The sequence below is a fragment of the Bos javanicus genome, chromosome 5 (assembly GCF_032452875.1).
Source record: "Bos javanicus breed banteng chromosome 5, ARS-OSU_banteng_1.0, whole genome shotgun sequence".
NCBI classification, from domain to species: Eukaryota; Metazoa; Chordata; class Mammalia; order Artiodactyla; family Bovidae; genus Bos; species Bos javanicus.
The window spans coordinates 46,966,607-46,991,847 of record NC_083872.1 but is presented as its reverse complement, the minus strand read 5'-3'; the positions used below and the strand labels follow the sequence as shown (position 1 = coordinate 46,991,847).

Here is a 25,241-nt window from a genome sequence, read left to right as displayed (position 1 = left end):
TCCAAGGGACTCTCAAGAGTCTTCTCCAACACCACAGTTCAAAAGCATCAATTCTTCGGCGCTCAGCTTTCTTCACAGTCCAACTCTCACATCCATACATGACCACTGGAAAAACCATAGCCTTGACTAGACGAACCTTTGTTGGCAAAGTAATGTCTCTGCTTTTGAATATGCTCTCTAGATTGGTCATAACTTTCCTTCCAAGGAGTAAGTGTCTTTTAATTTCATGGCTGCAGTCACCATCTGCAGTGATTTTGGAGCCCCCCAAAATAAAGTCTGGCACTGTTTCCACTGTTTTCCCATCTATTTCCCATGAAGTGGTGGGACCGGATGCCATGATCTTCGTTTTCTGAATGTTGAGCTTTAAGCCAACTTTTTCACTCTCCCCTTTCACTTTCGTCAAGAGGCTTTTGAGTTCCTCTTCACTTTCTGCCATAAGGGTGGTGTCATCTGCATATCTGATGTTATTGATATTTCTCCCTGCAATCTTGATTCTAGCTTGTGTTTCTTCCAGTCCAGAGTTTCTCATGACAGTCAAGTATAAACTCAAGACCCTGATCAACTTGATTTGAATTCTGTCTTTGCCATTTAGAAACTGTGTGGCTTGAGAAGTTCTGCTTAACTTCTCTGGATTTCAGTGTCTTTCTCTGTATCATGATGATAATAACACCCATCTTATCAGTGCATATATGAAAAGTGGTTGCATATAATCAAAGTGACATAAGACACTTCCCTATTCCCTACTGCTGCTGCTGCTAAGTCGCTTCAGTCGTGTCCGACTCTGTGCGACCCCATAGACGACAGCCCACCAGGCTCCGCCATCCCTGGGATTCTCCAGGCAAGAGTACTGGAGTGGGTTGCCATTTCCTTCTCCAATGCATGAAAGTGAAAAGTGAAAGTGAAGTCACTGAGTCATGTCCAACTCTCAGCGACCCCGTGGACTGAAGCCTACCAGGCTCCTCCATCCATGGGATTTTCCAGGCAAGAGTACTGGAGTGGGGTGCCATTGCCTTCTCCACTATTCCCTACTAATGAGTTCAAATTCAACAGAGGATTCTACTCTAAAGCAACAAATAAAAACAGTCCCTCTTGGCATTATCATTCTTGTATCTTAACGAGCACAGAAGAGAGGAAAGAAACATATCTACGTTTAAATTTTGACCATGCCATTTCCCAGTTATGTGACCTTCAGCAAGTTATTTTCCCTTTATGATCCTTACTTACTTCTCCTGAAAAATGGGAATAATAAGTTACACTTTTATCAACAAACATTGCACAAATGTCCACTGTATTCAAACGTACCAGATGACGTCGAACATAGACATTAGGTTACATAGTCTAGGTCAACATGAACAATAGGTTAGCTATTACTGCTGTTGCCTAGAACAGTGACGAGCACTGGAGAACAGAGGTCACAGACACACAGATCCTATTCTTACAGGGCTTGTGTCCTAGTAGTGGACAGTCTGACACCTGGACAAATCATAATGCACTGTGAAAAGTTCAACACTAGAAATAGCATAGAGAAGGGACTGGTTAAAGTATGACAGAGCCCAGCGAGGTTCCCCTATGACAAAACTCACTGGAAGCCTTCCTCTAACTGCCAGAGGAAGCTGTCCATGGGGGATACTACATACTTTTGACGTCTGCACTCCCCTGTGTGTCTCCAGTGGCCTCCAGTGATGACGCTAAGCACTGTGCCAGCTGACAAGGGAGAAATGTCTCAGTATCATAAACTTGGCAGCAAAGGGTGAATGTGGAGCAGAGAGGCAATAGATTGATAATAGTATAAGCCAATGAATCCATAATTGTGTTAAGTGTAAATAAATCAAATGATTTAATTAAAAGACAAAAACTTTGAGATAATTAAAACTAGGTGCTATATAAGTAACAGATTTAGAAAATAAAAACATGGATGGTATGAAAAAAGTTTCTATTTCAATTACTAGAAATAAAGAATGACAAGTTCAATTTGTAAGAAATTTTATAGCAAATAAAAAATTGTATGCATCTAATAACTTAGACTTAAAATGTTGGAAGTAGAAATTGATAGTTATGAAGTGAAATATACAAACCCACAATCATATTGAGAAATCATACCATATAGTTTTCAGTAGCTGACTAAATAAGCAGATAAAAATCACTGAGGATATAGAAGATTTGTGGGATTATTACAATGATAGACACATGGATCAATGGAAACATAAAAAGAAACTGCACACAGAACTACACATATATGGGCCCTTGATTTATAACGGAAGGAGCACTGGAGTATAATAAGGGAAAAGATTTTTCAAAAGGCATAATTAGGACAAAGAAAAGCTCTTAAAGGAAAAATTTGATATAGTGGGCTAATATTAAAATTATGAACTTCTGTTCACCAAAAGACGCTAGGAAGCTATTGAAGACAAGGTACAGGGTGGGAGAAGTCATTTACATAATATTTATATTATAGATACTAACAAAAAGATTATATACAAAGCATGATGAAAGACAACTCAAAAAAAAAAGTAGGGGCAAAATCTTAACCAGGCATTTCACATAAGAAGAAATGCTCAAATGGCTGATAGGTGTTCAATCTTACTAGTGATCAGGGATGCAAGATTTAAACTATAATGAGATCTACACCCACTGGAATAGCCGAAGTCTGATAATAACCAAGAGTTGGTGAGAAAGTGCTACAAAAGCAACTCTTATCCACTGTTGGTTAGAGTGTGCTGTATTCTGTACTTAGTCACTCAGTCGTGTCCAGCACTTTGCGACCCTACGGACCATAGCCTACCAGACTCCTCTGTCCATGGGGATTCTCCAGGCAAGAATACTGGAGAGGGTTGCCATGACCTCCTCCAGGGGATCTTCCCAACCCAGGGATTGAACCCAGGTCTCCCGCATTCCAGGTGGATTCTTCACCATCTGAGCCGTCAGGGAAGTTCAAGAGTGTAAATTGATGTAAATACTTTGGGAAACAGACATTATGTAGCAGGAACAAAGATATATATGTTGTATGACCCAGCAGTTCTTCTCCTAAGTATATACTGTACAGAAATGCAGGCTTAGACATGGACAAGAATTTTAACCACTGCACTTCGTGTAACAGCCAAAGAGTGAAAACAAAGCAAATGTTCAAATGATAAAGTAGATCAAAGTAGAAGATGTGGTATGTTTATTCCAATGAATATTATACAGCAACAGAATGAACTAACTACAACTCACATTTACAATGAGGTAGTTTTTAAAATAATTTTTAAAATGTGATAAGTATAAGGAATTCCCTGATGGTCCAATGGTTAGAACTCAGTGCTTTTACTGCTGAGGCTTAGCTTCAATCCCTGGTCAGGGAATGAAATTCCTGCAACCCACATGACATGGCCAAATCAGTTCCAATGAGGTGGGTGAACTTAGAGTCTATTACACACAGTGAAGTAAGTCAGGAGGAGAAAGACGAATATCGTATACTGATGCATACATATGGAATCTAGAAAGATGGTACATTAATCCTACATGCAGGACAGCAAAGGAAACACAGACAAACAACAGACTTTTGGACTCAGTGGGAGAAGGGGGTGATAGTGAATGGGATGGTTAGGTGGCATCACCAACACACACACACACACACACACATATGTGAAGAAAACAAGACAGTGACAACTATAAAAGTCAAGCAAATGGCTACCTTCTGGGAGAGAGAGGTTGTGATTTGATAAAGCAAAGAGGGATTTCTGGGGTAAACAGCAATATTCTACTTCTATATCTTGGTTTCAGTTAAATGAGTGTTTGCTTTTTTAATAATTCATTTAGTGGAACAGACGTGTTTTTGCATTTTTCAAAGTTTCTGTGCTATTTCATAAACAAGTGGATTCAAATGCAAAAAGAGAGAAACAAAAATAATCCTAACATGTGTGCAACATATTCCCTGTTTGCTCCCTTTTAATTCTCATAATAATACTATGAGAACATTATTCTAGTTTTATCATTTTTATGTTAGCGGTGTGCACTATTATTTAGTCATCTTTGTCTTTTAAAATCTAGCACTATATCTGGCACATGATAATACCCTAAATGTTTGTCATTAGTCTGAAGCTAAGAGAAGTGAAATGTTTTATTTTCAAGGCAGTGTAATACACAAGGAGCGGAAGCTACAACCCAGTTTTCTGAGTCTAAGCTCTGTCACATCCATCTCTCCACATTTCTGCTATGACAGACAGAAGTGCTCCCTGATTATGATCACTTAACTGCCCACATAGCTCCAATCTCTTCTTTCCTGGAGGTTAAGGGAGGGGTGGGATTGAAAGTTCCAGTCCTCTAATCAGACAATAGACTGCACAGGCAACCAACTCCCGTTCTTAGGTGCTTTCCAGGACTCAGCTCATTAACATGACAAGAGACACATTGATTGCACTCAGCACTTAGGAAATTCCAACAGTTTTAGGAGCTCTCTACCAGAAAGAGAAGACCACATATATATTTTTTACTTACAAATCATAGTATCACACATATGAGAAATGGAATTGTTGGCATTCAGTCGCTAAGTCGTGTCTGACTCTTTGTGACCCCTTGAACTGCAGCATACCAGGCTTCTCTGTCCTTCACTATCTCCCACAGTGTGCTCAAACTCATGTCCACTGAGTCAGTGATGCCATCCAACCATCTTATCCTCTGTCGTCCCCTTCTTATCCTGCCTTCAATCTTCCCTAGCATCAGTCTTTTCCAATGAGTCAGCTCTTCGCATCAGGTAGCCAAAGTATTGGAGATTCGGCATCAGTCTTTCCAATGAATATTCAGGACTTATTTCCTTTAGGATGGACTGGTTGGATCACCTTGCAGTCCAAGGGACTCTCAAGAGTCTTCTCCAGCACCACAATTCAAAAGCATCAATTCTCTGGGGTTCAGCCTTCTTTATGGTCCAACTTTCATATCTGTACACGACTACTGGAAAGACCATAGCTTTGACTATAGGGATCTTTGTCAGCAAAGTGATGTCTCTGCTTTTTATTACAATGTCTAGGTTTGTTATAGCTTTCCTTCCAATGAGCATGTGTCTTTTAATTTCATGGCTGTGGTCACTGTCCGCAGTGATTTATTTCTTGCGTGTTAATAAACAAGGATGTCACAGTTACCAGCAATTGCAGCCAATCATGGATGATGAGCCGATGAGCCCTGAGGGAACTGAGAAAGGAAAGAATACCTGCCACCTAGTAGCCATCAGACTAGAGTCACTCCCTGCAGGCACTCCATATGATGAGCCCCGAGGAGCTTAGGATGTGAAAACACAGGATACCGGCCAGTGAAGGCGTTAGTTGCTCAGTCATGTCAGATTCTTTGTGACCTCATCGATTGTAGCCCACCAGCCTCCTCTGTCTATGGGTTCTCCAGGCAAGAATATTGGAGTGGGTAGCCATTCTCTTCTCCAGGGGATCTTCCTGACTCAGGGGTCAAGAGCAGGTCTCCTGCATTGCAGGTAAGGCTAATTCTTTACAGACTGAGCCACCAGGGAAGTCCCCAGATAGCTGAGGTGCATATCAAAGTAAAGATTTCAGTGAGCCCAGACTCTTAAATCTTTCATACACAGAAAAGCACTACATTTCTGAACTTGGGATATCTGGTTTCTTTAACAGTAATATTTTGTTGTTCCTTAGTACCTGTCCTTTGTTGCAGAACTCCTATGTACTCTAGCTCCTTCCCTCACCTCCTCAGAGCAGTTTCTCTGAGCTATCTGAAATGCTGTCTCCCAGGCTGCAGTCCTCATTTTGGCCCCAATAAAACTTAACTGGTAACTCTCATGTTGTGTATAATTTTTTAAACACATGCCTATGTGTGTATACAGTCACATTTATAAAATATATCAAATATACTGTATATATCAAACTTTTGATCCACAATTGGTTGGTCTGAGGATGCAAATCTGTGGATATGCGCCAACTGTATCTACAAGTTTGCTTGCACTGAGTTGTGATATACAGTACTTTTCTTAACATGGGACATGGTAAAAAAAATATGTTTGAAAATCCCTGCTTTGGGTGATATTTTTCTTCTATATTGCATAAGATTCATGTCAAAAGCCCATAGTTCTAAGTGTTCACTTCTGTGGAGTTCAGATTGTAAAAAAGAAATATTGGGGTTGATTAGTCTGTCATAGCACATGTCCTAATTCATTTGAATCAGTAAGTTGATAGTGGCCCAGAAGCAAAACTAGAAAATTCTGTGATGTCATTAAGCTCAAGCAAAGAACAATTATTCTTAACTGTTATTTTATTGCGGTCCGAAAGCAACAAAGTGACGTACAGCTGAGAGCAAGATCTGTGCCAACGCATACTGAAGACTAATCCTCTAACTGATTCTGACACCACCAGACTCCAGAACCACTCAGGTCATTGACTTTCAGTTAGATGTTGATCGAAAAGACTGATGAGGAAGCAAAAACTTCTTTGCCATGTTTTCTAAATATTTCTCCTTAATTATAAGAACCCCTTTTAATGTTTTTGGTTCATTGCTCCTGTGAATGAAAAATGTTGCCAGCCATATAAGCAAACTAAGGATACTGTGGCCATCAAGCCATCAGCCACTACAGCCTGAGGGGAGTCAGGATGGGAAAGGAGAGGATTCTGGCCAGAGAGAGCTAAGGTGCATATCAAAGGAATGATTTCAATGAGCCCTGACTCTTGCATCTTCACAGAAAAAATGCTAAATTCATCAACGTCAGATGTCTAGTTTTCTTTAACAGTAATCTTTTGAAGTTTCAGACTACCTGGCCTTTGATGCAAAATTTCTATATATCCTGACTCCACCCCTACCTCTTGGGAGCAGTGTCTCTGAGCAGAGAGGTTTTCTCTTGGGCTTGAAGTCCTCAGAAAGTCTGCTGAATAAGACATAATTCTCAATTTTTAGGTGCATTTTTTTAGTTGACATCCCCCAGGGGTTGGTTTCGTTTCATATATGAAAGAGATTTTAAAGTTAACTTGACTCTGAATATTTATCTTTTTAGCAGAATCATTTATATACTAAGTTATTGCATCTATAAAAAAGTGTTTAATATTATTAAAGCAAATTGAAAGAGATACAGGCGTATACAGAGGTAAATTTGCCCTGACAAACTCTCTGTAAATAAAAGTTTTGTAAATTGATTATTTTTCCATTGTTTCATTGCTTAGGAGCCCCTGACATTTTAACTTCATGTTTCTCAACCAGCCCTTTGTTTTCTTCAAGAAGCTAATGATAAAGGAATTCTGATGTGACTAACCACTCTCTAAGCTATTTGACACAACTGAATTTTCTTTTATCGTGACTGTTAAAAATGAAGACGAAACTATATTCAGTTACTGCACCGTGGTTAGAACTGCTTGTCTCTTGGCCCAAAGCTTTACACAGTGCAGAAGTACAGGACTATGTTATGAAGAAGATTTGTGAAGTGACTTGGTAGAGATAAACAGAAATAAAGACTAAGTTCTGCTTGTGAACATAATAAGCTAAGTATCTTTTGTATTTCTTATGAGCACAAGCAAAGGCCAGGCTGAATCCTTGATGGATGTAAAAGAAGCAGACATAGATTGAAAAGCAGGGAGAGCTGAATTTTGTGTCTGACTCTATACATCATCAGTTACCCTTGATCAGCATGACTTCCTCAGAAGTTTCCATGGGAATGACATTCATTAAGGGTTTTAACTTCTGAGAACAGTTTGCTCTGTTTCTGAACTATGGAGCTGAACACTGCAGATGAAAAGAGAGGAAATATTTAGCGGGTGAGAGCAACCTTTCTTTCCCCCCCAATACAAACACTACTGCTTATTTCTCACAATCTTTCTTTCAGTCTCCAGAAAAGGGTATGGTCCTTTGACAGTTTTAAGACCTTCAACAGGTTAGCACAGCATCACTGTCATATGTCTCCTCTGGCAGAACACTTACCCACCTGCCAGGTGGTGAGTGGTTTTGTATCTGCATGTTTCCATTTTGTTTTCACAATAAACCTACGAACTAGAAGCTGTTATTCTTATATTAAATAGGCTAGTTAAGCTAGATCTTCTTTTCTAACTCATGCATTTCTTTTTTTTTTAAAGCATATTTCACTATATTTTTAATGGAATAAATTGGCATGAAAAGGTAGGAAAACCAATTACATTTATGGTTTTAAAGTGAAAGTGAAGTCGCTCAGTCGTGCCCAACTCTTTGCGACCCCATGGATAGCAGCCTGCACCAAGCTCCTCCGTCCATGGGATTTGCAAGGCAAGAGTACTGGAGTGGGTTGCCATTTCCTTCTCCTAACTCATGCATTTCTGTCCAACTCCAAAGTCTTATTACTGCCTTAAGCTGCCGCTTGGGAGCATTTTACTTCTATCTGTCATGATGCTCTGTTCTACCAAATAACAATTCAGAAATTTCAAAAAACAAATGAAAAATGATATTTATATCTTAAAATCATAAACTGTCCTTATATAATTATGTATTTGTTGGAAGGCCATTTTTTCCACATAGCTATTATTTATAAGCTGTACAAACAGATGCAACATTTTACATTATTACTCAAAAATTTTATTAAGCACCTCATATTTTAACAATTTATCATACTAGTGCCCACTCTTGAAAAAAAATTATTAGATGATTTTTTTTTTAAGGCTGAATTTTTGCTTACTCTTCAGGAAATAATTTTAGGAGAGATTGTTGTTCAAAAACACTCAAACAGTATCATAACTAGTACAGAAATTGTATCCTCTGGGTTCACCTTTTAAGGTGAAATACTTCTTTCTGAAAAAACTGGAAGCAAGTATAGGCTCACCACTACTGAGTACCCAAGATAAGTAAGTACTGTATGTCTTATTTCTTGTACTGTAGATGATAAACCCTTTCATCTCTGAGATTATGTGTACTCAGTGGTGATATATATATATATCAATATATGTATGTATTCAATATATAAAACAAACTTGATAGCATGTGTAGGCAGAAATTGGAAACCAAGAAGAAAAGTAAGTTACCTGTATGCCTAAAAATTCCATATGCTTGTAGCTATAAAATCTTTCTCTATTTTTTGTATTAGAGAATTTCTGCCCTTCCTGGTGAAAAAAAAATTATGAAAAATACTCTCAGAGTCCTTAGTGCTAAATTTTCACACGAAAAGTCAGAAAATGGAATCAGAAAGAGGTTAAATGTTTCATAATATTAAATGATTATTCTCCTTAGACTTGCTTTTTAAGATACTGGTCAAAAAAAGAATGGTTAAAGTAAAACTAGACATAATAGACCCCCACCCCAATATAACCATGACAGTGTGGCAGTGACATATTTTCAGAGAAAGGGGTAGATGATGAGAACAGGATGTCAATTTAAGTATCTTGTGAAAGCAATCCCTACATGTCAAATGTTTCCTTGAGGTCAATACACGCTGTTTATTCTCCTACTGGTATACTTTAGAGATTGAAACTTGGTATAAAGAATGGTAACCCTGAATCCCTATAAAATACTTTATCAGGAAAAAAAAAGGAGAGAGAGAGACTTGGTCAACTTTACTGTAATGAAATATGCTATAATATCTTGAAGTCATCTTTTAAATTGAAGTCCAGTACTCTTGCCTGGAAAATCCCATGGACGGAGGAGCCTGGAAGTCTGCAGTCCATGAGGTCACTGAGGGTCGGACACGACTGAGCAACTTCACTTTCACTTTTCACTTTCATACATGGGAGAAGGAAATGGCAACCCACTCCAGTGTTCTTGCCTGGAGAATCCCAGGGACGGGGGAGCCTGGTGGGCTGCCGTCTATGGGGTCGCAGAGAGTCGGACCGACTGAAGTGACTTAGCAGCAGCAGCATAGTTGATTTACAATGTTGTGTTAATTCTGGTATACAGCAAAGTAATTCAGTTATATATATATTCTTTTACATTATGGTTTATCTCAGGATAGTGCATATAGTTCCCTGTGCTATGCAGTAGGACCCTGGTGTTTATCCATTCTATGTATAATATAGTTTGTGCCTGCTAACCCCAAACTCCAGTTCCATCCCCTCCCCACCCCCTGCTGTTGGCAACCGCAAGTCTGTTCTCTGTGTCTGTGTGTCTGTCTCACAGATAGGTTCATTTGTGTCACGTTTTAGATTCCACATATAAGCGATATTATATAGTATTTTTCTTTTTCTGACCTACTGTGCTCAGTATGATACTCTCTAGGTCCATCCATGTTGCTGCAAATGTCACTATTTCATTCTTTCTTTGGGGGGGGGGGGGCTGAGTAGTATTCCACTGTATGTATGTATCATGTCTTCTTTATCCATTCATCTATCAATGGACATTTACTTTGTTGCCATGTCTTGGCTATTCTGAGTAGTGATGCTATGAACATAGGGGTGCATGTATCTTTTTGAATTGTAGTTTTGTCCAGATATATACCCAGAAGTGGGATTGCTGGTTCATATGGCGACTCTCATTTTTTTGAGGAAACTTGATGTTGTATTCCACAGTGGTTTCACCAACTTAAATTCCCACTGTGTAGGAGGGCTCCCTTTTCTCCACACCCTCTCTAGTATTTGTTATTTGTAGACTTTAAAATGATGGCCATTCTGACCACTGTAGTGGTAGTTTTGATTTGAATTGTAGTTTTGTAGTTTTGATTTGAATTCCTCTAATGATTAGACTTTATTTTGGGGGGCTCCAAAATCACTGCAGATGGTGACTGCAGACATGAAATTAAAAGACGCTTACTCTTTGGAAGAAAAGTTATGAGCAACCTAGATAACATATTGAAAAGCAGAGACATTACTTGGCCAACAAAGGTCCGTCTAGTCAAGACTATGGTTTTTCCAGTGGTCATGTACGGATGTGAGAGTTGGACTGTGAAGAAAGCTGAGCACTGAAGAATTGATGCTTTTAAAACGTGGTGTTGGAGAAGACTCTTTGAGAGTCCCTTGGACTGCAAGGAGATCCAACCAGTCCATCCTAAAGGAGATCAATCCTGGGTATTCATTGGAAGGACTGATATTGAAGCTGAAACTCCAATACTTTGGCCACCTCATGCAAAGAGTTGACTCATTGGAAAAGACCCTGATGCTGGGAGGGATTGGGGGCAGGAGGAGAAGGGGACGACTGAGGATGAGATGGGTAGATGGCATCACCGACTCTATGGACATGAGTTTGGGTAAACTCTGGGAGTTGGTGATGGACAGGGAGGCCTGGCATGCTGCAATTCATGGGGTTGCAAAGAGTCAGACACAACTGAGCGACTGAACTGAACTGAACTGAATGATTGGTGATGTTGAGCATCCTTTCACGTGCATTTTGGTATGTTGTCTTTGGGGAAATGTCTATTTAGGTCTTCTCTCCGTCTATTGATTGGATTATTTTTGAATGTTATGGAGTTAAATGAGCTGTATATTTTGGAGATTAAGCCCTTGTTGGTAGCATCATTTCTTAAGTATTTTCTCCCAAGCTATAAGTTGTCCTTTCATTTTGTTTGTGGTTTCCTTTGCTGCACAAAGGCTGGTAAGTTTGATTAGGTCCCATCTGCTTATTTTTGCTTTTATTTCTATTGCTTTGGGAAACTGACCTAAGAAAACATTGGTATGATTTATGTCAGAGTGTGTTTTGCCTATGTTCTATTCTAGGAGTTTTATGGTCTCGAGTCTTATATTTAAGTCATTAAGGCATTTTGAGTTTATTTTTATATATGGTGTGAGAGTGTGTTCCAACTTAATGATATACATGTGGCTGTCCAGCTTTTCCAACACCACTTGCTGAAGAGACTGTCTTTTCCCCATTGTATATTCTTACCTTATTTATTAAAGATTAATTGACTATAAGTGTGTGGGTTTACTTTTGGTCTCCCTATTCTGTTCCATTGATCTATATGTTTTTATGCCAATACCACACTGTTTTGATTACTGTAGCTTGGTAGTATTGTCTGAAGTGTGGGAGGGTTATGCCTCCTGCTTTGTTCTTTTTCCTCAGGATTGTTTTACAATTCTGGGTCTTTTATGGTTCCATATAAATTGAATTATTTGCTCTAGTTCTCTGAAAAATGTAATGGGTAATTTGATAGGGATTGCACTGAATCTGTAGATTTCCTTGTATAGTACGGTCATTTTGACATTTTAATTCCTCTAATTCAACAACATGGGATATTTTCCCATTTCTTTAAATCGCCTTCAATATCCTTTATTAATGTTTTATAGTTCTCAGTATATAAATCTTTCACCTCCTTGGTCAGGTTTATTGAAGTCATTTTTAATATAAATGGTTAAAAAGCATTTTTCTTAGATTAACTCAAATTTATTCCAGAAAAAAAAATCAACCAGAGCATCCTTCATTCCCCTAATTGAGAGGCTCTCTCATTAACAACCTATTTTGGGGGGGCTAAAGGGTGGATGAGGAAGGTGGGGGAGGGGTGGCAGTGATGGTGGGGGTCTGGAGCTTCCACAGGAAGAGCTAACTTAACAGTTTCTACAGCTGAGATTAAAGTCCTCCTCTTCTGGAGCTATGGCAGGTAAAAGCAGCCTGTCACTATCATCCATTACATTTTCTGTGAGATGCAAAATGAGTCAGTAAACAACAGCAGTGCACTTTGGTTACTTATGAAGCTACTATTGTTTGTTATCGACAACCTCAAGCTGAAACATCAGAACAGTACAAGGACATTTACTAAAACCAGGGCCATGGGATATGGGGTAATTTGAGGCTTAAAACAAAACAAAGCAAAACAGAACACCTATGCCCATGAAGCAAGTATAAAAGTCCAAATCTAGCTCACAAGTGTATCTAGTCTCTGGGAGAAGATATGTTGAATGACATCATGGGTCTGGCTTTTTCCTGCTGTGTAACCAGCCCTGGCATAATACCCAGAACCAAAGATTTAAAAGGCACAAATTCTCCTTGTGCAGCGTTTCAGGACCACAGCAGCTTCTGACAGGAGCACAGGCATGGTGCCCACAGCCCACGGAATGATGTAATCCAGGCTCTCTTGGACTGATGCTGCATCTGGAAAATGGGAAGAAGGGGGTGTAATGATTAACCTCCAGCCAGTGTTTTTAATTGCACACCCGAACACATCTCTCCAACATAGGTGATATATTCATTTACAAACTGTATACATGTTGTTATACTAATAAATGATGCACATAATAAAACTTCTACAAGTAGAATTTTTAAATACAAATATGTAAAGCAAATTTCTCCTACTTTCTGGCTGTATCTCCATGGGTTGTTCTGAATAATCTCCAGAGGGCACACACCCACCCTGTTCCCAATAAGTGGACTGTTGGCCTGGACAGGACAAGTACAGGCTAACATGTACTTTCTTTCAAATCTACAAGTCCCCTGATTAGCAACTATCTGGATGTCTTTAATTGTTAGGAATAGGATGAGGCAACATCTGAAAAACATATCCCATTTTCTCAGAACAATATTTCTAGAGGCTGTGTACAATGGTGGAAAAGAATTTTCCTGGTATCTAAGCTGTTTGTCATATTGTGGAAAACATTCTGCTCAAAACAAAGTTAAAGCCAGTTTGAGAGCAGCCAGTAAAAGAGATTTAGGGTTATACAAGATTAATCACTGCAGATGGCGATTGCAGCCATGAAATTAAGACACTTACTCCTTGGAAGGAAAGTTATGACCAACCTAGATAGCATATTCAAAAGCAGAGACATTACTTTGCCAACAAAGGGTCCGTCTAGTCAAGGCTATGGTTTTTCCAGTGGTCATGTATGGTTGTGAGAGTCGGACTGTGAAGAAGGCTGAGTGCCGAAGAATTGATGCTTTTGAACTGTGATGTTGGAGAAGACTCCTGAGAGTCCCTTGGACTGCAAGGAGATCCAACCAGTCCATTCTGAAGGAGATCAGTCCTGGGTGTTCTTTGGAAGGAATGATGCTAAAGCTGAAACTCCAGTACTTTGGCCACCTCATGCAAAGAGTTGACCCATTGGAAAAGACTCTGATGCCGGGAGGGATTGAGGGCAGGAGAAGGGGACGACAGAGGATGAGATGGCTGGATGGCATCACTGACTCGATGGACGTGGGTCTGAGTGAACTCCGGGAGTTGGTGATGGATAGGGAGGCCTGGCATGCTGCTATTCACGGGGTCGCAAAGAGTCAGACACGACTGAGCGACTGAACTGAACTGAGCTAAACTGAAATGTATATAAAAGCCCAAGATAGGTGCCCATAAATATTGTTCTATCGGATCATAATCACTCATTTATTTATGTATCTTCCATGGCCACTTTTGTGCGGCAATGACAGAGTTGAGTAAATACAACAGAGACTGCAGGCCCAGAAAACCTAAAATATTTACTGTCTATCTCTTTACAGAAAAAGTTTGCCAACCTCTGACTGACAGTGATGAAAGGGAAAAGGGGAGGAATATAAAATTATAGATATGAATGCACAGAGAATTCTCCAGTGAGTACATGAATTTATATTTAAAAGACTTTTGAAAAAAATATGAAAAGAAATATGAGGGAAAGATTCAGAACAAGAAGGAAGGAATAATTTTGAGAAGCAGCAAGAAATATATGGAAATGTCAGTGAGGCTAAAAGCCCAGAAGATTCTGAAGCTTGTGAAAAGTATTAACAGCAAGAAAAATGACCCTTATAAGTAAAGGAAACAAGAATGGTGTGTAAGAATGCCACTGGGGTGAATGGCACAATGCTACTGAATAGAGAAAGGTAAGTCAATTACTTAACTCTCTAACTGTTAACCCCTACTTAAGGGGTTATGTTTCTGTCTTTTCTATGAAGATTTATCATCACTTATAAAGAATAAAATTAGTGGTAATAAGAAGAAATGGAGATTAACACAGTAAAATAGTGAAAAATACTCATCTGCTCCTGTTTATTTCCAGGCTTGGGTGAACAATATCTCAAGATACCAAACGATATAATCTCAATCCACCAGGAAGTTATTGGTAATCTTTTGGAGTTTGGAGAGAACTGAAAAAGTGCTTAAAATATAGGGTTAGATTAAAAATCTAAAAAAGAAAAAGAGAGAGAGAGAAAGACTGAAAACTATGGGATCAAGAGCTTGCTATGACTCCCAGTAAAACTCTAGAATAAATTGTTGAACCTTTAAGAACTGAGGAAGGAAAACTGGGATTACGAAGATAATAGATTTATTAAGAAAATCACACCAGATAAACCTCATATCAGTTTTAGATAGGATTATAATATATAGGGAGAAGGCAATGGCACCCCATTCCAGTACTCTTGCCTGGAAAATCCCATGGACAGAAGAGCCTGGTAGGTTGCAGTCCATGGGGTCGCTAAGAGTCGGACACGACTGAGCGACTTCACTTTTACTTTTCACTCTCATGCTTTGGAGAAGGAAATGGCAACCCACTCCAGTGTTCTTGCTTGGAGAATCCCAGGGACGGGGGAGCCTGGGGGTCTGCCATCTATGGGGTCGCAGAGTCGGACACGACTGAAGCGACTTAGTAACAGCAGCAGCAGCAGCAGCATAATATATAGAGTCCTTTGACAGGTTCTCTCCAAATATCATTTGTAGAAGATTTAGAAGGGATGATGTTTGCAGTTATTAAGAGGTATCATTAGTGCACTTATGTGTATTTATAATTAAAGTACTTGATTAATGATATTCTCCGATGTGCTGATTAATGAATTAAGGAAATTAATGAATTTCTCATTAATTCAGCATTCATTCATTAATTCTCCAGGATTTATATTATTATCTTATTTCTTTCTCTTTTTTTACCAATGATTTGGTCAAGGGTATTGCTGCATGACACCTAAATTTGCAGAAACTCAGTAACTGCAAGGAATAGCTAGAATGTCTCATGGTAAAGACAAGATCCAAATAAGATCTTCAGTGTGTGCGTGCTAAGTTGCTTCAGTCGTGTCTCTTTGCAACCCCATGGACTGTAGCCCACCAGGGTCCTCTGTCCATGAGATTCTCCAGGCAAGAATACTGGAGTGGGTTGCCATGCCCTTCTCCAAGATCTTCAGAACCTAAAGCAAATCTTATAATGCCAAACAAAACAAAGCAAAACATAAACAATAAAACCAAAAACAAACAAGCAAAACAAAATTGTGGTTCTCAAAGCCAGTTGCACATTAGAGTTAGGGATTTTTATTTAATTGGTTTTGGGTACAGGCTGAGTATTTTTAAGAGGCATTTCAGTTGATTCTAAGTCAGTCAAAGCTGAGAATCATTTGGAATACACTAACTGTGAAAGATGAGGAGGGAGTGACAAGTGGAATAACCACAGTCCAGTGCATGTATGGAAATGTTTAGAGGATTCTGTGAACTGTAAAATCAATGAAGCAATGGCGAGATGTGACAACCAAAAAAGCTAAAATGACCATTAATTATAAATATTGAATAGAACTAGGGAATAGTAAAAGTAACTCCCATTTTTCAGGCAATTACTCTTCTATCAGGCACTTCAAGTGCATTTTACAGTCATCCTCAATTTGCAGTGGAGAAAGCTGAAATTTAGTGAGGTTAACTAACTTATCTAAATCACCCAGCTAGCATCTAGTGTGGCAAGGGCTTAATGAATGCTATATAGTAGTAAACTGAGGAGGGCCTGGAGAGACTAATTGGATCGGGAATTTATTAGAAAGGGAAATCTAAGTGATATTTTAATGAAGAACTGGTGTTGAAGGGAATATAGATAATGAATATAGAAAAATACAAAATTCAAATATTTTCCCAAGATTTTCCATCTAAGAGCTGGGAATATTTGTAGGACTTATGAGAAGAAATGCAGTGGTAGGCAAGAGGGCTCATTTTTTGGAGAAAAATCACTTTGGCTTTTACTAATAGGTATTATTTATAAAGTAGCTGTGCCAAGCATTTTACATTCATCTCATACAACCCTAGGTACTATTAGCATTATTCTATTTTAAAGGAGTTGTCCAGATGATGGATTCAGTGCTATATTCAGGATTTGAGCCTAGGTCTTTGTGAGTTAGAGCCTACACTCTGAATCAACTGGCTATATGTATAACATATTGAATGTAATGTAACTGTGCAATATCTAAGCAGAAATGTGCCAGAACCATTGGAAATATGGGAGTAGAACACAGACAAAATAATTGATTATATGTTTAGAAAACTAATAGCTTATAAATAGATTTGTTATTTTTAACTATTTAATTGAAGTATAGTTGATTTAGAATGTGTTAATTTCTTCTGTACAGCAAAGTAATTCAATTATACGTATATGTATATAGATTTTTTCATATTCTTTTCCATTATGATTTGTCACAGGATATTGAATATAGTTGGGTTTCCAGGTGGCACTAGTGGTAAAGGATTTGCCTGCCAATGCAGATGTGGATTTGATCCCTGGGTCAGGAAGATCCCCTAGAGTAGGAAATGGCAACCCGCACCAATATTCTTGCCTGAAAAATTCCATGGACAGAGGAGACTGGTAGGCTACAGTCCACGGGGTTGCAAAGAGTCATACACAGCTGAGCGACTAAGCACACACACGGAATATACTTCACCGTGCTATACAGCAGGTTGTTGTTTATTCCCTCTATATATAATAGCTTACGTCTGCTAACCTCAATCTCCCAATCCATCCCTCCCCCACCTCTCTCCCCCTCTACCTCTCCCCCTTGACAACCATGTTTGTTCTCTACGTCTGTGAGTCTGTTTCTGTTTTGTAGATGTTCATTTGCATTATATTCTAGATTCCAAATTAAATGATATCAGGTGGTATTTGTCTTTACTTAGTATGTCTTTTCTTTATTTCCCTAGGTCCGTCCATGTTGCTGCACGTGGCATTATTTCATTCTTTTTATGGCTGAGTAATATTCCATTGTATATACATCTTCTTTATCCATTCATCTGTCAATGGATATTTAGGTTATTGCTTGTGTCTTGGCTATTCTTAACAGTGCTGCTATGAACACAGGAATGCCTGTATCTTTTTGAGTTATAGTTTTTTCTACATATATGCCCAGCAGTGGGATTGCTGGATGATATGGCAACTCTCCTGGCTTCCCTTGTGGCTCAGCTGGTAAAAAATCCTCCTACAATTTGGGAGACCTGGGTTTGATCCCTAGGTTAGGAAGATCCCCTGGAGAAGGGAAAGGCTACCCACTCCAGTATTCTGGCCCGGAGAATTCCATGGACTGTATAGTTCAAGGGGCTGCAAAGAGTCAGACACAACTGAGCAACTTTCACACACACGGAAACGCTATAGTTTTTTTTATTTTTTTAAATTTTAATTGGAGGCTAATTACTTTACAATATTGTGGTAGGAACTTTGATAATGTTTCCATAGTGGCTTCACCAATTTACATTCCTACCAACAGTATAGGAGGGTTCCCTTTTTTCCACACCCTCTGGAGTATTTGTTATCTGTAGACATTTTAATGATGCCTGTTCTGACTGTTTTGAGGTGATACCTCATTGTAATTTTGATTTGCATTTCTCTAATAATTAGCAGTGTTGAGCATCTTTTCTTTTGCCTATTGGCAACCTGTAGGTCTTCTTTGGAAAAGTGTCTATGTAGATCTCCTATCCATTTTTCCATTGGGTAGTTTTTGTTATTGTTGAACGGTATGACCTGTTTGTATATTTTGGAAATTAAGCCCTTATCAGTTGCACCATTTGCAAATATTTTCTCCCAATCTATAGGGTGCCTTTTCATTTTGTTTATGGTTTCCTTTGCTGTACAATAGTTTGTAAGTTTGATTAGGTTTCATTTGTTTATTTTTGTTTCTACTTCTGTTGCCTTGGGAGACTATACTAAGTAATTTTAAGTGAAGCATTAGCACATAAACATCTTTGTCATAAATATAGTAAATAAAATGTATAAAACTATAGGTAGTATCTATCTATAGTTTATATATAAAATATATACTCTTTTTATACAATTCCTTGCTGCTCCCCTGGAGCAAAAATCTCTTGCTTTTCGTCATGATAATACTGTTATTTTTCTGATGCCTCAAGTCAAACATTGTCTTCTGAAAACATTCATGAAAGAAGACTAAAATTACTTTGACTCTTGTATTCTATATATGTTTGTTTTTAAATAACTTGGTTTCTGTCTTTATCATTATTTTTGCATCTTTACTGAGATGTAATTGACATTTGATAAACATACATTTAAAGTGCATGCTTTGATGAGTTCTGACATATGTATACACATGTGAAATCATTACTGCAATTAAAAAACATTTTCATCAATTCCAAGACTGTCCTGGAACCCTTAATAATCTGTCCCTGTTTCCACTCTCATTGCTAGGCAACCACTGATCTGCTCTGTGGCTCTACAGATTGGCTTTCAATTTCTAAAATTATACAAAAATAGACTCATAGATTATGTATATTTTTTTCTCTGACTTATTGCACTCAGAATGATGATTCAGGGACTCATCCATGAGTATGTATTAATATTTTGCTCATCTTTATCTCAAGGACGTATTTCACTGTATGGATACATTACAATGCGCTTATCTGTTCTCTTGTTGACAAATATTTGGGTTGTTTCCAGTCTGGCATGACAAATAAATCTGGTAAGAAAAAATCATGTTCTTGTCTTTGTGTAGACATATGCTTTCATTTCTTTTGGGTAGACAGCCGGAATGGAATACCTGAGTTATATGTAGATTATTTTAGCTTTTAAGAAACTGACAAACTGTTCTATACCAGCAGTGCATGAGTTCCTGTTCTGCCATATCCTCGCCAACACTTGGTAAGATCACTCTTTTTGATTTTAACTATTCTGATAAATATGTAATGATGTCTCATGTAGCTTTATCTTTCCCTGATACTAATGATATTGAGCACCTTTTCATTTATTTGTCATCCTGTAGCTTCTTCAGTGAAGTGTCTTTCAAATCTTTCGCTTATTTTTAAGCATAGATTTCTGTCTTATTATGGAGTTATATGAGTTCTAAATACAAGTCCTTTGTCAAATAAATGTTCTGCAAATATTTTTTTCCTGTGTTAAGTTTGGTTATACTGTTAAAAGTAATAGTTTGCCTCAATCAATAAACATTTTCTTCTAAACCACTTCTAGGTTGCACCATATCTTAAATGTTAAATAACTACATCCATTATAACAAAGCTCTCACACTTACAAATTGATGAAAAATTTTATTGCCTTCTCCATGAAGTACAAAGAGAGTTTACTTGGTCACACAGAAAAGTCTGTATTTTCCAAAATGAAAAAAACAAAAAATGTATTTTATGATTGGCAGTTTTTCTAGAAGGTGATATTTTTACCATTTTATCTAATAGTATAAGTAATAATAATGGACTAATTTCATTGTATAAATATTCATTGCTGAGAGAATCTCAGTACCACTTCATTAAATTTGTTTTCACTAAAATTAGTAATTTTCCCCTGCCTCAATTTTATTTTTTCTGATTTTTTTCCAATCCCTGATTCTGTGGGCTCATGATTTCTCTTTAGTCTTTCACACCTTTCCCCCTCCTCAAATTACAACTTTCACTTGGTAGTAAGCAGATTACCTTTTAAAGTAACAGGACAAGTCATCGTCAGCAAATATCTGTATTTATAGCAAAATGCAGCATTTGCTGAATTCTAGCCCTTTCTTCTGTATCCTTCTGCCAAAACTGATAACCAGCTTTACATTTATAAAGTTCTATTTTTAGTTGTCTGAAAATCCTGGACAGTTCATATCAGAAAATGTTATAATTTTAAAATGCCAGATGATAGTCAATATTACTATAAAAGTCAAAAGTGAAAAAGAAATGGAAGATATTCCAAGTGAAGAAACTTTGTGACTTAATCTTTGTGATTTTATCTAACATGATGCAAATATATTTCTATCTCTAAAAAAGTAATTCCTTCACAGAATGACAATTAAATTTGATCTACAGTGTCACTAAAAATTAAGAACTTCTATCAGTTATATAGAAGACAGTAGATTATAGGAAAAACTCTAGTTTTTGGGGTGTTTTCAATCAAATGGAAATAAATCTTAAGTGTTGTATAGCATTTACTTCCTTTTGCATCTAAGTTGAATTCAGTACTGACAAATGATCTCTAATAGGAAGCATTTTGTACCTGTTCATTTGTGTGCAAAGCTGTCTATACTGAAACACAAATCAGAACTGCCCTTTACCTCCCTTATTAACATATCAGCTTTGACATTCAACAATTATATTTCAAAAATTAATAACTAGTTGAAAAAATAGCTCTTTTTTCCTTAGTTCCTTTAACTCAGTTTACAGTAAATGTAAGAAGTAAGTACAGAACTCAATTTACAGCAAATGTATGATGTAAGTACAGTTCACATTTACTTGGCATAAGGCTGTACTAAGATAAATATCAACTAAACTTACTCTCTACCAAGACTCTCTTCTTCTATATCACCAGTTCAGCATTCAGTTCAGAAAAATAATTAGCAATGGAACAATGATTACCAAAATATGTTTCATGGTACTCTTTCCCTTGAGATGGTAATAGGCAGGACCTTAAGAAATTCTATGCTTGAATATATCAGGTGGCTGCAGACTTTTATTTGTCAGCTAGGGCTACCATAACAAAATTCCATAGAGCTCTCTTTCTAGCTAGCAGGTGACTACCTTCTTTCTGTGTCTTCATATGGCAGAGAGAGGGCACTCAAGCCAACTTACCAATACTTTGGAGGGAGTTGTTTAGTTTGCCCACTGGAGACACACGCATCCTAGACGCACTAAATGGAGGGCACTGGAAGGATAATGGTAACAAAGTCACTTCCTATAAGGGGTGACTGCCACCCACCCTTGATGGGTATCTTTAAAAATAAGAGGGAATACAGCTGCTATAACGCAATATCCCTCTCTAGCTTCCATTTCTCTTCTGCCCTCCTCAAATAGGTATAGATTAATAGGTGGCCAACCAAAGGATGAATAATCTGAAGCTTTGGGGTACCTATATGAACTGTTTCTTGTTTTGTTTTCCGATTACTGCTTTCTGATGCACTCTGTCAAATATTTTCCTTCACCTGGAATAACACCTTGGGCAAACCTCAAAGCTTTCCAAGTCCTCTTCATACAGAGAGACTCATTTTCTCTGAGTGGGTTTCTTTTGTTTGTTTTCTTGTTTGGGTTTTTCTTTTTCTTTTTTTATTTTTGAGTGGGAAGAGGAGGAAAGACCCATCACTCTGTAAACTAATAACCACATTTCTCCTTGAATCCTCTCTTCCCAAGGTGGTCCTGATATAGACAGGAGGGTATGTCTGGCACAGTGTAGACACTCAATAAATGAGAAACAAGCTAAACTACTGGTTTATATTTGAAGAACCTCCCAACAGCTAGAAAGACCCCATTTATTTAAAAATCAAATTTCTTGCCTCAGTTTTGCATTATAACCACTAACCAAGAAGAAAATTCTAAGAAGATAGCCTTATCTAGACTTATTTTCTTTTGCACTTATCATTAATTTAGCATTTACAGATTCTTAAAGCAAAACATTTTCCCACTATTGAGTGACAAACTATACTCAATGACATACAAATCAAACCTCTAAGTGGTCAAGAATACAAAATAAAATTAAGTACTATTGAGTGCCTACTATGAATTTGTCACAGGGTAAGAACTTGAATGGAGCAGAAGTGATTTAAACTTGGTATAAACTCTAAGGAACTTACACTGTAGTTGGAGGCTAGCATATAAACATGATTGGTTCAAGATCTTAGAAAGGGAGACAGGGGAGGTGAGAGGCATTCCAGTATAGACGTTTGGAGGCATGGGTTCTGAAGCAACACTGCCTGAGTTTTAATCCTGATTGCTCTTCACTGCTATCTCTGGCAAGTTTCTTAACCTCTCTGTGTCTCTCATACTTAAAAAGCAGAATTCCTGAGCAATTCCTATATTATAATAGAAGGAGAAAGATCAGAAAGGATTAGGGACAGATGAAGGAAGTCACTGATTGCAAACATTTGGACTTTATTCAGTAGCAGAGACCCAGGGAACTTAGAAAATTGGTGAGGAGCAACACAAAAACAAAGTTTTGGCAAACCCTAAACTGGTTATGTAGGATGGTTTGGGATAGGGACAAGACAGAGAATATAGTAATAATAATAGTCAACTTTTATAAGATTCTTTGCATGACCTTTGCAAGTGCAAAAAAAAAGCTATTATTATGTTCAGACAATGTGCTGAACACTTTATATGGGATATTTCTACGGACTGAATTCTGCCCCTCCTCTTCAAATTCATATGTTGAAGCCCTAACCTCCAGTATGACAGTATTTGGAGACAGGGCATTTAAAGAGGTAATTAAGGTTAAATGACACAATTAAGGTTGGGGCCCTACGATTCGTGTCCATATGATAAAGAGATAGGAGGATGTGGGTGCATAGAGAAAAGGCTAGGTGAGGCCACAGTGAAAAGGTGGCTGTCTACAAGTCAAAGCCTCAGGAGAAACCAACCTTATTGGCTCACTGACCTTGGACTTACAGCCTCTGCAACTGTTGCGAAAATAAATTTCTCTTGTTTAAGTCACCCAATTTTGTTATGGCAATTCTGGCAGACTAAGACAATGGCTCATTTGACTCTTAAACCAGCCTCATGGAGAAATAGTCTGTCCATCATTGTGTCACCATTGAAGAAACAGAGGCTCAGAGAGCTTAAAATGAATTGCCTAAGACAGTTAATAAGTAGCAGTAAACAGAATTTAAATTTAAGCTGTCTTACTACAAATATTATAGTTCAGTTGTAAATTGGTAAATGGAAGAATTTGTACACACAAAAGGCAGATACATGACTTATTAGATTTATTAGACTTATTAGATTCGGGCTAAAAAAAGGGGGGTTATCACTAAATTATTGAGATTTTAGGCCTTGGGGTTCACACAAGTTAAATGAGTAGCTTGTGTGTGATGTGTGGTGTGTGTATAGTTTATATTAAATACTCTAAAAAGGTTGTTTAGAGCAGAAAGGAATTATGGCTTAAGTACTCATGGACCAGCAGACTTGGGTAAAATAAGGGAAGAGATATGGTACTACTGCGGAGGAAAACAGTATTAAAGAATACAAACTGGTAAACAAGTAATGAGATAACATTTAAATGTGAATGATGAGAACAGATAATGTTTTATCTATTTTGTTATTGCCTATAACTATGTCTGTCTTTTCTAAGACACTAAATTAACATTTGGTGATATAGCAAAGAACGGTAGAGAAATGTTGAGATTTAACACTTGGAAGAAGCCATTTTTTTCTCCCAACAGGAGCAATAACAGATTGAGACTGAATTTTCCTCGTCTCTTAACTAGGCTTTCTCTCTCTTTTTTGTAGGAAGGCCTTTTAGCTAGCTTCAACTCGAATGAAGGCGATAAAAACTTGGCCACCTTCGCAAGTGATTTGGTATCTGATACCCGATTGCTGTCTGTTTTAAGGAACAATGAAATAGCTGCAGGATTGTCAATTCCACAAATGCTGCACACAGAGGGTAACTGTTTAGTAATTCTAAACAAAAGGAGTAAGCCCCGAATACAGTCATCGGTCACGGTCGTTGGTTTTATTACGTCCTTCTAGCTTTAGGGGTCTGGTTCTTCAATGCACGTCCAGAGACCCAGCAGAAGCACTGGTTGCTTTCTGAGAATGAGGCAACTATCCCATTCCTGGATTAGTGCTAGAAGTCGCTACTAGGCCTCTGCCAAGCACATCAACTCAGCCGCAATGCGCCTGCCCAGACCGCAGCAGCCTAGCTCTGCATACATCCCATAACACCAAAAACAACTGTACGAGAAAATTCGAATCTGCAGCAGCAACCTCGCCCCCCGCGCTCCAAAGGTTTTAGCCAGCACGGCTGCCTTGCCAGACTACAAATCCCAGCATTCACTCCTCACACGGGAGCCAATAAGGAAGCTACAAATTTCTTCAGCCAATCATACCCCAACCCAGTATAACATGCCGACTGAATTCTGGGGTTTGTGGTTTTCACGTGGCAACATTACACCATCGTGTTTAAGGCGATGTAGGCCCCGCGTCCGATTCCAGACGAAAGCTCCTTCTAATAATTATTCTGTTGGTGCCCCAGGCTAACCTGTTAATTAGTTTTATTCCCAGGCCTTGTGCGCCTTAAAAATCGTAAACTTTTTTTCTTACTGTCATACAGGAAACAAGATTTTTCGGATGAAGACATCCTCATCCCACCAGCCACCCGGTCCTTTAACCGTCGCTTTTAAGTCTCGCGAGATCAGCTCCTTTGGTTGTAGGCAGGCCTCTGAAGGGCGGGTCACGTGTAGATTGACATGGGCCTCAGCCAACAGGATTGCCCTTTATCTGGCGTCTCCACAGCGTGCGTGGGGAGACCTCCGTGAACCCTGACCTT

General features: G+C 38.3%; 1 long non-coding RNA gene across 1 annotated transcript; it reads right to left on the bottom strand.

Moving 5' to 3' along the window:
- Positions 1-12,185: 12,185 nt before the first annotated feature.
- Positions 12,186-25,179, bottom strand: LOC133247581 (uncharacterized). The gene is made up of 2 exons (XR_009736436.1): positions 25,016-25,179; positions 12,186-12,951 (listed from the first exon to the last, which is right to left on the bottom strand). It is a non-coding gene; the product is annotated as an uncharacterized LOC133247581 (long non-coding RNA).
- Positions 25,180-25,241: the final 62 nt, after the last annotated feature.